Source organism: Salmo salar, chromosome 28 (assembly GCF_965601325.2).
Source record: "Salmo salar chromosome 28, fSalSal1, whole genome shotgun sequence".
Taxonomy (NCBI): domain Eukaryota; kingdom Metazoa; phylum Chordata; class Actinopteri; order Salmoniformes; family Salmonidae; genus Salmo; species Salmo salar.
The window spans coordinates 4,819,338-4,832,251 of record NC_138318.1 but is presented as its reverse complement, the minus strand read 5'-3'; positions in this window follow the sequence as shown (position 1 = coordinate 4,832,251).

Below are 12,914 nucleotides of genomic sequence, written 5' to 3'. Positions count from 1 at the left end.
GTATGTAAACTTCTGACCCACTGGGAATGTGATGAAAGAATTAAAATCTGAAATAAATCATTCTCTCTACTATTATTCTGACATTTCACATTCTTAAAATAAAGTGGTGATCCTAACTGACCTAAGACAGGGAATTTTTACTAGGATTAAATGTCAGGAATTATAAAAAACTGAGTTTAAATGTATTTGGCTAAGGTGTATGTAAACTTCCGACTTCAATTGTATGTAAGCGTTTCTACCCGGGCATGGGACTGGTAGGAGCCAGGATGAGGGTAGGGCTACACATGCCTTCCCTCCACCAGTGCTGAGGAGAGAATGGGGAAGATTGACACACATCTTCTGAGATGGACGGTAGCACAATATGGGTCACAGGCCCGCAATTAGCCATGTAAGCCTCGGCCAGCAGGCAAGCATAAGGAGTGATGCCGGGGCCGACCATATGTGAGGAGAGGATAACAGGAGGTAGAGAAGGGAAGGAAACATAGCGACCAATAAACATTTCCAAACAACCACAGCAAACAAAGGCTCTTGGGAGAGCGTTTCTCCGCTTGACTGTGGCTAATCGGACTTGGAATCGAAGCCGAGAAAGCCAAATGAAAATACGATTTTGTTTGGGTAGGCGTTCTGAGCTGGGTGTTGGGTGCTGGCCACTGACTCGCTTTGTTTTTGTTAAAGATTACAATGTGTCCAAGTCAAAAAGGCACCCCTCACACTCAATCTCTGTTCTACCAACAAACACATGCCAGAGAAGTGGAGCGCATGTGTTGAGTCTCATATCTAAAGATGTGGGGGGGGGGGGGGTAAGGGCCACTGAAACATGTGTGAGGTATGATGTCACAACCTTTGAGATATCGCAATGTGTGATGTCATCCTAGGATTTCAAGGAGGTACGTGTGTGTTTCAAGGTTCAAGTTTTTATGTCACATGCATAAGTACAGTTCTTGCATGCTCTAACCCCAACAATGCACCAATCAATAACAATGAAATACTAAAAATAACAAGGTAGAACTAAAACACATGAAATATAAAAATATGAAAAACACGATAATGTAAGTGAGCATACAATATATAGGGTCAGTTCCAGTACACTATTCACAATGTGCAGGGATACTGGATCGATCGAGGTAGATATGTATAGGGGTAATGTGACTAGGCATCAGGATATATGATAAACACAGTAGTAGCAGAGTATATAATGATTGTGTATGAGTGGGTGTGTGTAGAGTCAGTATAAATGTAAAAATCACATTTTATTGGTCACATACACATGTTTATCAGATGTTATTGCGGGTGTAGCGAAATGCTTGTGTTTCTAGCACCAACAATGCAGTAATATCTAACAATTTCACAACAATACACACAAATCTAAAGTAAAGGAATGGAATTAAGAATATATAAACATTTGGACAAGCAATGTCAGAGCATAGCCTAAGATACAATAGTATAGAATAGAATACAGTATATACATATGAGATGAGTAATGCAAAATATATAAACATTAGTAAAGTGACTAGTGTTCCATTATTAAAGTGGCCAGGGATTTCAAGTCTGTGTATATAGGGCAAGTAGCCTCGAATGTGCTAGTGATGGATATTTAACAGTCTGATGGCCTTGAGATAGAAGCTGTTTTCAGTCTCTAGGTCCCAGATTTAATGTACCTGTACTGACCTCGCCTTCTGGTGAACAGGCAGTGGCTCGGGTGGTTGTTGTCCTTGATTATCTTTTTGTCCTTCCTGTGACATCGGGTGCTGTAGGTGTCCTGGAGGGCAGATCGTTTGCCCCTGGTGATGCGTTGGGCAGACCGCACCACCCTCTGGAGAGCCCTGAGGTTGCGGGTGGTGCAGTTGCCGTACCAGACATTTTTACAGCCCAACAGAATGCTCTCAATTGTGCATCTGTAAAAGTTTTGAGGGCTTTAGGTGCCAAGCCAAGTATCTGAATATTATGTGTGTGTGAGCAAATGATGGAGTGAGTGTTTGTATGTGTGTTGGATTATCAGTGTGTGTAGTAAATAGTGCCCTGTGAGTGTGCATAGAAACAGAGGAAAGATCTGAATAAAATACAAAGGTCAACTCAGATAATCTGTATATCCATTTTGTTAGCCATATACAGTGAGGGAAAAAGTATTTGATCCCCTGCTGATTTTGTACGTTTGCCTGCTGACAAAGAAATGATCAGTCTATCATTTTATTTGAACAGTGAGAGACAGAATAACAACAACAAAAAATCCAGAAAAACGCATGTTAAAAATGTTATAAATTGATTTGCATTTTAATGAGGGAAATAAGTATTTGACCCCCTCTCAATCAGAAAGAATTCTGGCTCCCAGGTGTCTTTTACACAGGTAACGAGCTGAGTTTGGGAGCACACTCTTAAAGGGAGTGCTCCTAATCTCAGCTTGTTACCTGTATAAAAGACACCTGTCCACAGAAGCTATCAATCAATCAGATTCCAAACTCTCCACCATGGCCAAGACCAAAGAGCTCTCCAAGGATGTCAGGGACAAGATTGTAGACCTACACAAGGCTGGAATGGGCTACAAGACCATCGCCAAGCAGCTTGGTGAGAAGGTGACAACAGTTGGTGCGATTATTCGCAAATGGTAGAAACACAAAAGAACTGTCAATCTCCCTCGGCGTGGGGCTCCATGCAAGATCTCACCTTGTGGAGTTGTAATGATCATGAGAATGGTGAGGAATCAGCCCAGAACTACACGGGAGGATCTTGTCAATGATCTCAAGGCAGCTGGGACCATAGTCACCAAGAAAACAATTGGTAGCACACTACGCCGTGAAGGACTGAAATCCTGCAGCGCCCGCAAGGTCCCCCTGCTCAAGAAAGCACATATACTTGCCCGTCTGAAGTTTGCCAATGAACATTTGAATGATTCAGAGGACAACTGGGTGAAAGTGTTGTGGTCAGATGAGACCAAAATTGAGCTCTTTGGCATCAACTCAACTCACCGTGTTTGGAGGAGGAGGAATGCTGCCTATGACCCCAAGAACACCATCCCCACCGTCAAACATGGAGGTGGAAACATGCTTTGGGGGTGTTTTTCTGCTAAGGGGACAGGACAACTTCACCGCATCAAAGGGACGATGGACGGGGCCATGTACCGTCAAATCTTGGGTGAGAACCTCCTTCCCTCAGCTAGGGCATTGAAAATGGGTCGTGGATGGGTATTCCAGCATGACAATGACCCAAAACACACGGCCAAGGCAACAGAGGAGTGGCTCAAGAAGAACCACATTAAGGTCCTGGAGTGGCCTAGCCAGTCTCCAGACCTTAATCCCATAGAACATTTGTGGAGAGAGCTGAAGGTTCGAGTTGCCAAACGTCAGCCTCTAAACCTTAATGACTTGGAGAATATCTGCAAAGAGGAGTGGGACAAAATCCCTCCTGAGATGTGTGCAAACCTGGTGGCCAACTACAAGAAACGTCTGACCTCTGTGATTGCCAACAAGGGTTTTGCCACCAAGTACTAAGTCATGTTTTGCAGAGGGGTCAAATACTTATTTCCCTCATTAAAATGCAAATCATTTTATACCATTTTTGACATTCGTTTTTCTAGATTTTTTTTGTTGTTATTCTGTCTCTTACTGTTCAAATAAACCTACCATTAAAATTATAGACTGATAATTTCTTTGTCAGTGGGCAAACGTACAAAATCAGCAGGGGATCAAATACTTTTTTCCCTCACTGTAGTTAGCTATTTAGCAGTCTTATGGCATGTGGATAGAAGCTGTTCAGGAGTCGGTTGGTGTCAGACTTATTGCACCGTTACTGCTTGCCGTATGGAAGCAGAGAGAACAGTCTATGGCTTGGGTGATTGGAGTCTTTAGCGATTTTCTGGGCCTTCCTTTCACACCGCTTGATATAGAGGTCCTGGATGGCATGGAGCTCAGCCCCAGTGATGTACTGGGCTGTCCACACCACCCTCTGTAGCGCCATGCGATCGAGGGCAGTGCTATTGCCATACCAAGCAGTGATGCAGCCAGTCAAGATGCTGTCATTGGTACAGTACAGTTGTAGAACATTTTGAGGATTTGAGGGCCCATGCCAAACCTTTTTAACCTCCCGAGGGGGAGGTTAATGTGAGTGAGTATGAATGTGTGTGTGTGTGTGTGTGTGTGTGTGTGTGTGTGTGTGTGTGTGTGTGTGTGTGTGTGTGTGTGTGTGTGTGTGTGTGTGTGTGTGCCTGTGTTTGTGTGGCGGGGTAGTTAGGTGGGTTTATTAAGAATATAAACAGTTGGAAGTGGCTGTTTGTATGTGCTCAACACATTTAGCCCCTGTGGCAACCCCGGGGGCCTGCAGGGAGCTACAATGGTAAGAGCAGATCTTGGTCAGCTCCAGAGGCCTTGAGAGGTGAGCCCCTTAGCAGGCCGTCACACAACTTAGCCAAGCCACGGTTCGGCCGGACCGAATGACGGAACCAGGCAAAGGTCCAAACCAAGCTAACTGCTGAAGATGACATGGAAGCGTATCTAGAGGTTTTTCAGCACATCGCAGAGAGCGAGAGAGCGATGGCCCAAGGAGGACTAGGCTGGCAAAGTGGCCCCCTTTCTGACTGGAGAAGCCTAGAGGGCCTGTAGGGACTTGGCAGTGGCGGGCGTCGACAACTACGCTGCTCTGAAAACTGCCTTCTAGGTCCTAAAATGGGCACAACCTACCAACCCGGGCCCAACGGTTCCACTCCTGGGCCTATGATGGCCACGCCCCTGTAAGACCTCAAATAGCCGAGCTGGTTAGATTAACTAGAAGTTGGCTTACCACTGGGGACAAGCCATCAGCAATAGATCAACTGGTAATGGACATATGTATCCGGGGCTTCCCTACCGACGCAAAGTGCCTGGTCGCTTTATTAGAAAATCACCAGGTTAGAGCCCAGTAGGGCTGAAGTCAAGGCAGAACCAACGCGTGGTACAAAGCTATTTGAACCCCGCTTCAAGACAGCCTCCTATTACTCAACCCAGGTCACCCTCGAGGCGGGTACCGGTAGTTAGCGTGGATCAGAGAAGGTGTTACACTTGTGGCCAGCCAAGAGGGACACCTGGCCTGGAGCTGCCCGGGAAACGACAAGTCCATGCCGACGGCCAGTCCCGCAGAGAAGACCACCAGAACCTTGGGAATTTCAGTATTTCAGCATAATGTTCCCTACAGGTTTTCTCATGGTTCTATTAAAAGTAATGTTCTCAAAATGTTCTGAGAACATTAACAATGTTCTTCTGTGGGATTTTCAGTACTTCAACATGTTTTCCACGGGTTCTATTTAAAGTCATGTTCACAGAACATTAAGAAAACTTTCCATAAAAACAAGAAAACATTAATGTTCATTCCATTCTCACTGTCCAAAAAAACTCTCTCTATCCTCTATCTTATGTTTTCAGGTGTGTTGGCTGCGCCCACTAATTGGCTACACCTGATCTCAATGAGTGTTTGTTTGGGGTATGTTTGAATAAACAAACATTAGTATGAGACCTTGTATGAGTAAAAAAACAAACATGGCATGCTAGCTCACTCCTGGTGGCACAGTGGACTGATTCCATGGAGGACAGAAGATCAGAGGTTCAAATCTCACTGATGCTGTGCCACAATAAAAAATGTCACAAAGTACTTAACCAGAAATCCAGCATAAAACCCCAAATAGCAAGCAATGCATAAAACCCCAACGAGCAAGCTATGCATAAAACCCCAAAGAGCAAGCAATGCAGACGGCGGCTACGAAAAACTCAGGCAGGAACCTAGGAAGAAACCTAGAGAGGAACCAGGCTCTGAGGGGCGGCCAGTCCTGTTCCGGCTGTGCCGGTGGTGGTTATAAGAGTACATGGCCATTTAGGCTAGATCGTTCTTCAAGATGTTCAAATGTTCACAGATCAAATCAAATCAAATTTATATAGCCCTTCTTACATCAGCTGATATCTCAAAGTGCTGTACAGAAACCTGGCCAGAAACCTGGTTCCCCAAACCCCATAGATGACCAGCAGTGGTTATAGTGTGTGTGCAACAGGTTAGCACCTCAGGAGTAAATATCAGCTGGCTTTTCATAGCCGAGCATTCAGAGTTAGAGACAGCAGTTGCGGTAGAGAGAGAGAGAGAGATGAATGTTTACATGATTAATGCCTAAGAAAATGAATTTCCATGTGTCCTATCTGTGATTGGTGTCCAAAACATGTAATCCAAACTAAGCTAGCAGTGTTATTAAAAGTGTTATTGAAACATGTTGTCAGAATGTTATTTAATTACCTTCGAATAACCTATAATTTCCATCCTCAAAAAGTTAATAAAACCTCAGAAGAAAACTCTCAGGGAACCATAATAAAATGTTCGCAGAAACCTCCCTGCAGCCTAAAAATCTACTTTCCCAGAACAGGCGAAATATTGACTTCCGTCCTCAGAACGTTTAAATAACTTTCAGTTTTACCGGTCAGGAAACGTATGACTTTGTTCCCAGAACCAATGGGAAATCAAAAACGTACATTCCCACAATGTCCAAGGAAACAAATGTGCACGTTGGGTAAATATAAGGATGGAATATCATCCGTGTGGAAGACAAGAGGACAAGTTTTCGCTCTAGCTTATACCAGGGTTAAGCACGCCATAAGACCAACCCCACCCCTCCCAGGCCAGAGGGAAGGGATGGCTTAGAAATAATTGCCTGCTTTCATAATCTTTGAAATATGTCTGTCTCACTCAATGACATTCAGAGGTTCCTATCAGCAGCTCTGTCATGTCCAGATGGTGCTTGAACGAACCTGACTGTTTTTACTTATTGAGTAATGGACAGAGTTAGTATCATTGCAATTTGGACATCGATGACCACACGTGTGACACACACTACAAGACACACATGTACAAGTACCCACATGCGTGAGCGAGAACACACACACACACACAGTGGTCATCGAACACATTCGAGTCTCATGCAGGTTTTCAACAAGCCAGTTAGAATTAGCATAAGTAGTGAATAATAAAACAGGAGGAATGATTGTTAAAGCTTGCTTCATTTAAAGCACACAGAACAATTACATTTAGTGGGACGTTTTGAAACAGGAGCAAAGTATTTGAGTGTGTGGTAGTCATGGCATGTTAGGGATTATATCTCCCATGAGAAAAATATTTACTGCCCTCAGTAGGCAGACATTTTCTTACAAACAAATTCCCTCATAGTTCTACTTCTCAGAGAACCAGTTGACAGTATGAATCAAGTGATTTCCCTTGAAGTCCTCTCTGAGCTCCACTGTGTTAGCGATGGATTTATGACCTGGCACCATCCATGGCACTCCCTCCCACTTCTCATCACATGAACATGACAGAACTCCGTTGGATTGGAGCGAGCATATGACGACACATGTTGTGTCCAGGACTTTAATAAGTCTCTGTAGCATTACCTCAGCTCTCAACACATACTGTAGGCTTAGCCTGGTTCCCCGGTTCCCTTGTTCCCCCGCGACTCAGAAAGGTGCCAGTCTATTTACTCCAAGGCTGACTTAGTGCCAGTCTATTGGTGGGATCCAAGGTTAGCTATCCCCAAGAGTGATATCTCCATGAACCACAAGACACAACTAAAGACCAGTTCTGACATTGCACAACAATCTTGTGACTCCAGTTCAAAGAGGTCAACTGTGATCTTTTTTACGCATTTATTCCACCATAACAATAATGTCATAAAAATATGTTGTCCACTTTTATGTCCAGTAATATAGACAAGCCGGGGCCTTTGTTGCCGGGGGGGGGGGGGGGGGGCTCAATATATTCACCCCTTCTCTCTTTCTCTCAACATAATATTATTTTATTTCAATCCCACACGAAACATTTTTCTGATTGTGTACCATGTGGAAGCTGTTTTAATGCTGTTAGTTATTCTGATTAGACTCGTTCTTGACCCCCACTTCGAGGAACACGAGGAAATCAGTAAAACTGCAGTGGAAATTGCTTCCTAGCCGTGTGGCCCAGGAGAGACTGGGCTCCAGATATCTTCAGGATCTGCTGGACTTAGGAGAGTTTAAGATCAGGATCAATTCAGCTCTCCAGCTCCTTATCAGATGACAGACAGCCTCTGGAATTGTATAAGTAATTCACTTAAGTCTTGTTCCAAGCCCTGCTGTAATGTCAACGACTGAATGGGTTTGGGCAGTTGAGGAGTTGTATCACGCGGTTTTTCCAAAATCTCATCTGGGTGAAATTCATAAACTCCTCCCTGTTTTGTTGAGTGAAATGCATCATTCTGATTGGGCCCGTCAGGCCTTACGGTGCCATGAAACTAATATTTGCTTTTCAAAGCTAAGTGTTTCCATGTTCATCTGAAAAGCTCAGTGGTGTGTATTCAGCTCGTTTCTTTGGGCCACATTCTGCTCGATAGACGATGGTATGATGGATGTATGGGCACACGTTGCCAAGGTCTCCCCTTTCCTCTTTTCTCACATAGGCATTCATGGCAGGGATGAGAGCAGCGTAAGGCAAGTTGAGGGAAGCTGGGCCTGGGTGCGGTGGATTACTACAGTAGTGTTTTGACAGCTACGGCTAATTGTTCATAAAATGGCTCTGTGAGCGAGAGGGCTCCTTGTCATGACTCACAGTCTATCATTTAACTGAGGAGAGAATTTTTCCATTCTGTCAATGAGCAGCCTAACTTTTCACCATCTTTATTGTGAAATCCTCTGCATCCCTCCATCTCTCCCCACCCCCGTCCTCCCATCCTTCCCTTTTCCCCTAAGCCCACTCCACACTCCATTCTTTCACAGGCACTCAGAGGGCATAAGGGAGGCCTCAGATCATCTGGTGTTGTTGCCGTGGCATGTTGCGATTACTCCCCTAGTACGCATATCTGACCCAGAGGAAGGAACAGGGGGCAAACTGACCATTTTATACCTCCACCGTGGAGAGAGAGAGAGAGTTGATCCTGCAAACAGATGTCTGTGGATTCGTCCCTGGCCAAGAGCATGGCTAATTAACTGCGTTAGCAACACACACAAGGCTACTGTGCATAGTCTTAGTTCTAGTCTAGAAGGTCAATGGGTTTCTCATATAGAAATGCTAGCCTGTCATTGACTTGGGCAGGAAATAACATAAGCTCACGACACAGCTAGCTTGAATTGTCTCAGATGGAGCAATCTAATGAGATATTTATTGATAGCTTTGGTATGTTGTCAAGGAGTGCGGTCACATGTGTCTGCGAGCAGAGGATCACTGGTTCGAGCCTGGTATGGGTACAGGGACAGTGGATGAAAATACAATGTACTGATAGCAGCACACTTCCCAGCAACCACATTTGGTTTCTTAGAAGTTGTGGGAACGCACGTTTTTGGTTTCACATTGGTTCTGGGGAAAAAAGCAATAGGTTTCCTGACCGGTAAAAGCGGAGGTGAAAATGTTGCCTGTTCTGGGAATGTTCATTATTAGGTTGTTGGGATGTTCAGAGAACATTTTATTAGGGTTCCCTGAAAGTTTTCCTGGGTTTTATTAAAGTTCTGAGAATGGAAATTATAGGTTATTTGAAGTTAATTAAATAACGTTCTGAGAACATTCTCTAAATGTTGTGAATGTTTTCAATTAAATGTTATGGTTATTGGGAGTTTTTTTAATAACTTCCTTAAATCTTTCACTGAATGTTTCAGTAACATTTTTAATAACACCGCTAGCTTAGGTTAACTGTTTTGAACAGCTAGGACACATGGGAATTAAAATGCAAACACATTTATTTTTTATTGTGGCATGGTGCCATCTATTTGAACAGATCCCATTTCAAAGAAAACAAGCAGTCATTAAGATCAGGTGTGGCCAATTAGAGAGCGAGGCCAACACACCTGAACACAAGTAACAAGATAGAGAATATAGAGAGTTGTTCGACGCTGAGAACAGAATGTACTGCATATGTTTTTAAATAACATTCTTAGAATGTTCTTTGAACGTTACACATTTCATGCTATTATGGAAAGTTTTCTTACTGTTTTGAGAGCATGACTTTAAAATAGAACCGTGAGGAAAACTGCAGAAAACGTTATGCTGAAGTACTGAAATTCCCACAGAAGAACATTGTTTCTTACCGTTCTCTCAACATCCTGAGAACATTACTTTAAATAGAATCGTGAAGAAACCTGCAGAAAACATAGATGCGGTAAAGAGGTCAATGCAGCTCTACCAAAACAATGGAAATGCCATGGAAACATGTGGGGGAAAGATGCCTTGGGGGAATGATCCCAAAATTCTTCTCTTTGCCCGCAAGCGAAATTAGACTATATTTAGGCTATTGTTTATGTGTATTTCACATTATGTTGAGGTAAAAATCTGAGTATAATGCCTGTATGGATGTCAACCCCAATACATGTTCATGTGATCGTCACCAATCAACGGTATTGCAGTTAAACACAACTTTGACTACCACCACCAATTTCTGTATGCTAGCTATGCTACCAGCTTATACGAATGGGAGTTAGCATTTAGCAGTCACTTCTTCTAAGCCTGAAAAGGAACAACTTCTAATTGTTATGCAGTGAAAACAGCCAAATATATCCATATTGTACTTTAGTAACCACATTGTGGGCCTGTTACAAAACTTTAATCATGACGGATTTGACAAATATCCACTTTGTTAGATCAGATTTGTTGAATGTGCACCAATCCAGTGACTGACTTTTATCCCCCACGGTCTGTGTTCCATCTTTACTGTATTTATGCTGATGTATTGACATTCCCATGGAAGAACGTTGTTTTTTTATGTTCTTGGAACAATTTGAGAACATTACTTTAAATAGAACCTGTAGGAAACTTTATGCTGAAGTACTGAAATTCCCACAGAAGAGCATTGTTTTTAATGTTCTCTGAACTATTTGAGAACATTTACCAATGTCAAACCAGTTAGAAAACATTCCTAGAACATTGCCAAAATTGAAATTAAATGTAACCAAAGTAATGACATACCAAGAAAATAATGTTTTTTTTGTCAAGTTCCTTAAATATGCTGAGAATGTTCCACAGCCAAGCATCTATCCTGCACCATTCCCAGAAAGTTGTGGAAGGTTGTATGCAAAATTACCATAGGACAACCACATTCTCACCAAGCTTTAAGAAACATATGGTTCTCAGAATGTTATGTGCTAGCTGGTTGACGTCCGTTTCACTGGTGCCATGACCCGGATTGCCAGTTGGGCTCATTTGCCAGCGTCGCTCGCTGTCTAGCGAGTTTAGAAGGGGTGAGTGTAAGAACGTACCATAAGCTCACTCCACAGCTAGCTTGAAATGACTCTGATGGAGCTATCGAATTAGATATTTTTTTTGATAGCTCAAACTGTTGGTATGTTGTCACAGAGGGCAGTCGTGTGTCTACGAGCAGGAGATCGAGCCAGGTATGGGACAGAGGCAGTGAAGGAAGATATACTGTTAGCAATACACACTCACTAGCTAAAATCTCTTTTAAACTAATGTGAATAACGTAGCCTTTGTAATGGACATTTTCCTTGCCAAATAAATGACGACCGTATATAACACCCTTTGAGGGAAAATTCTTTCAAGACAAATGTCTATTTTGCCTGCAGTACAATTTTTTATTATATCATATTTTACAGTTTGGTCAAAGCAGAGTAGTTTTAGAAATATATTCTTCCAATCTAACCTGATTTTGTTTTGTCAACAGTTTAGCTTCCAATACACACAAATGAATTACTCTTAGATGGAACTCTGATAGCATGATTGAATACAAACGAAAGGAGCAAGGGAAATGTGACTTTTTACGTTTCCATTCTTCCATAAAATGTTTTGCCATTTTCTCCAGCCTACATAAACCTTGTAACAAAAGGTTCAACAAACTCCTGCTGTACTGTATCAATGCCAAGAGTGGTAAAACACTTGTTGTGCACGATCCCACAATAATTCGAGCCCATCGACACACCCTGCTGAGCCAAAACCATCCTGAACCATACAGTGCATGATTCCAGTTGCTCATGTCACGGTTAGAAACTCCAATGACCCACCCAGGACCAAACCAACTTTCACCCCATCCTAATGAATACAGGTCATCATTACTGCCTGGGTACACAGCCAGCGATACAGAGAAGTTGGACAACTATACAACACTTACAAGGCTTTGGATCAGTATCCACGGACGAACAACATGATCCAAAGACCAGACTGAAAAATGAAATAGGGTCTGGTGGTCGGCATTACCTCAAGCTCTGGAATGTCCATATTACAAACAGCTATCACTCCCCATTTCCAGCATAACTGTTACATGTAGTTCATTTCAATGTCAGATGTTTTTTTCTACCCTTCCTGTGTAATGACATTCACTGTTCCATGTGTAGCTTTCTGGTCCCATAAATAAGACGGAGGTAGGGCTAGCCTGCCTGTTTCATCCATCATGGCCGCCGGTCTGGCTGAGCTGTGTTTGTGGAGCAGGAAAGAGCATGGAGGCCGGATCCATCCATGTTCCTAGAAGCAGTCATTTCCTGTGGGAACGTCCCTCAACCTTTAAACACCTTACGGCAGGCCAGTCTGATTGGACAAGCAGAGAGAGAGAAAACTACAGAAAGAGCACCACAAGTCTGCATAGGTCTCTTCTGGTCCGTGGGGACTAGGGTTGAATAGCAGGAACTCGGTTACCGAGATTTACCGGGATTTACCACCCAAAACCACTCCCGTTTCCCGGGATAAATAACTGTGAGAAACCGGTAAATTAGAATAAATGATTGATATGATCAGCATGGCGTGAAATGGAACTGTTAAATTATATTCGATGTCTAAATCTGGCTTCCCCACGGCCTCTGCATGATGAATCAACGCTCAGGGTGGGGACAGACAGCCCATTTCAGTATGGAGCACAGTTCACAGTGCATGTATACCTATCATCTTATCATGGTTACTTTTTTACTTGTGACAGGTAAGGCCTACATTTGCTGCAGCATAGCCTAAGCTACAGTAAT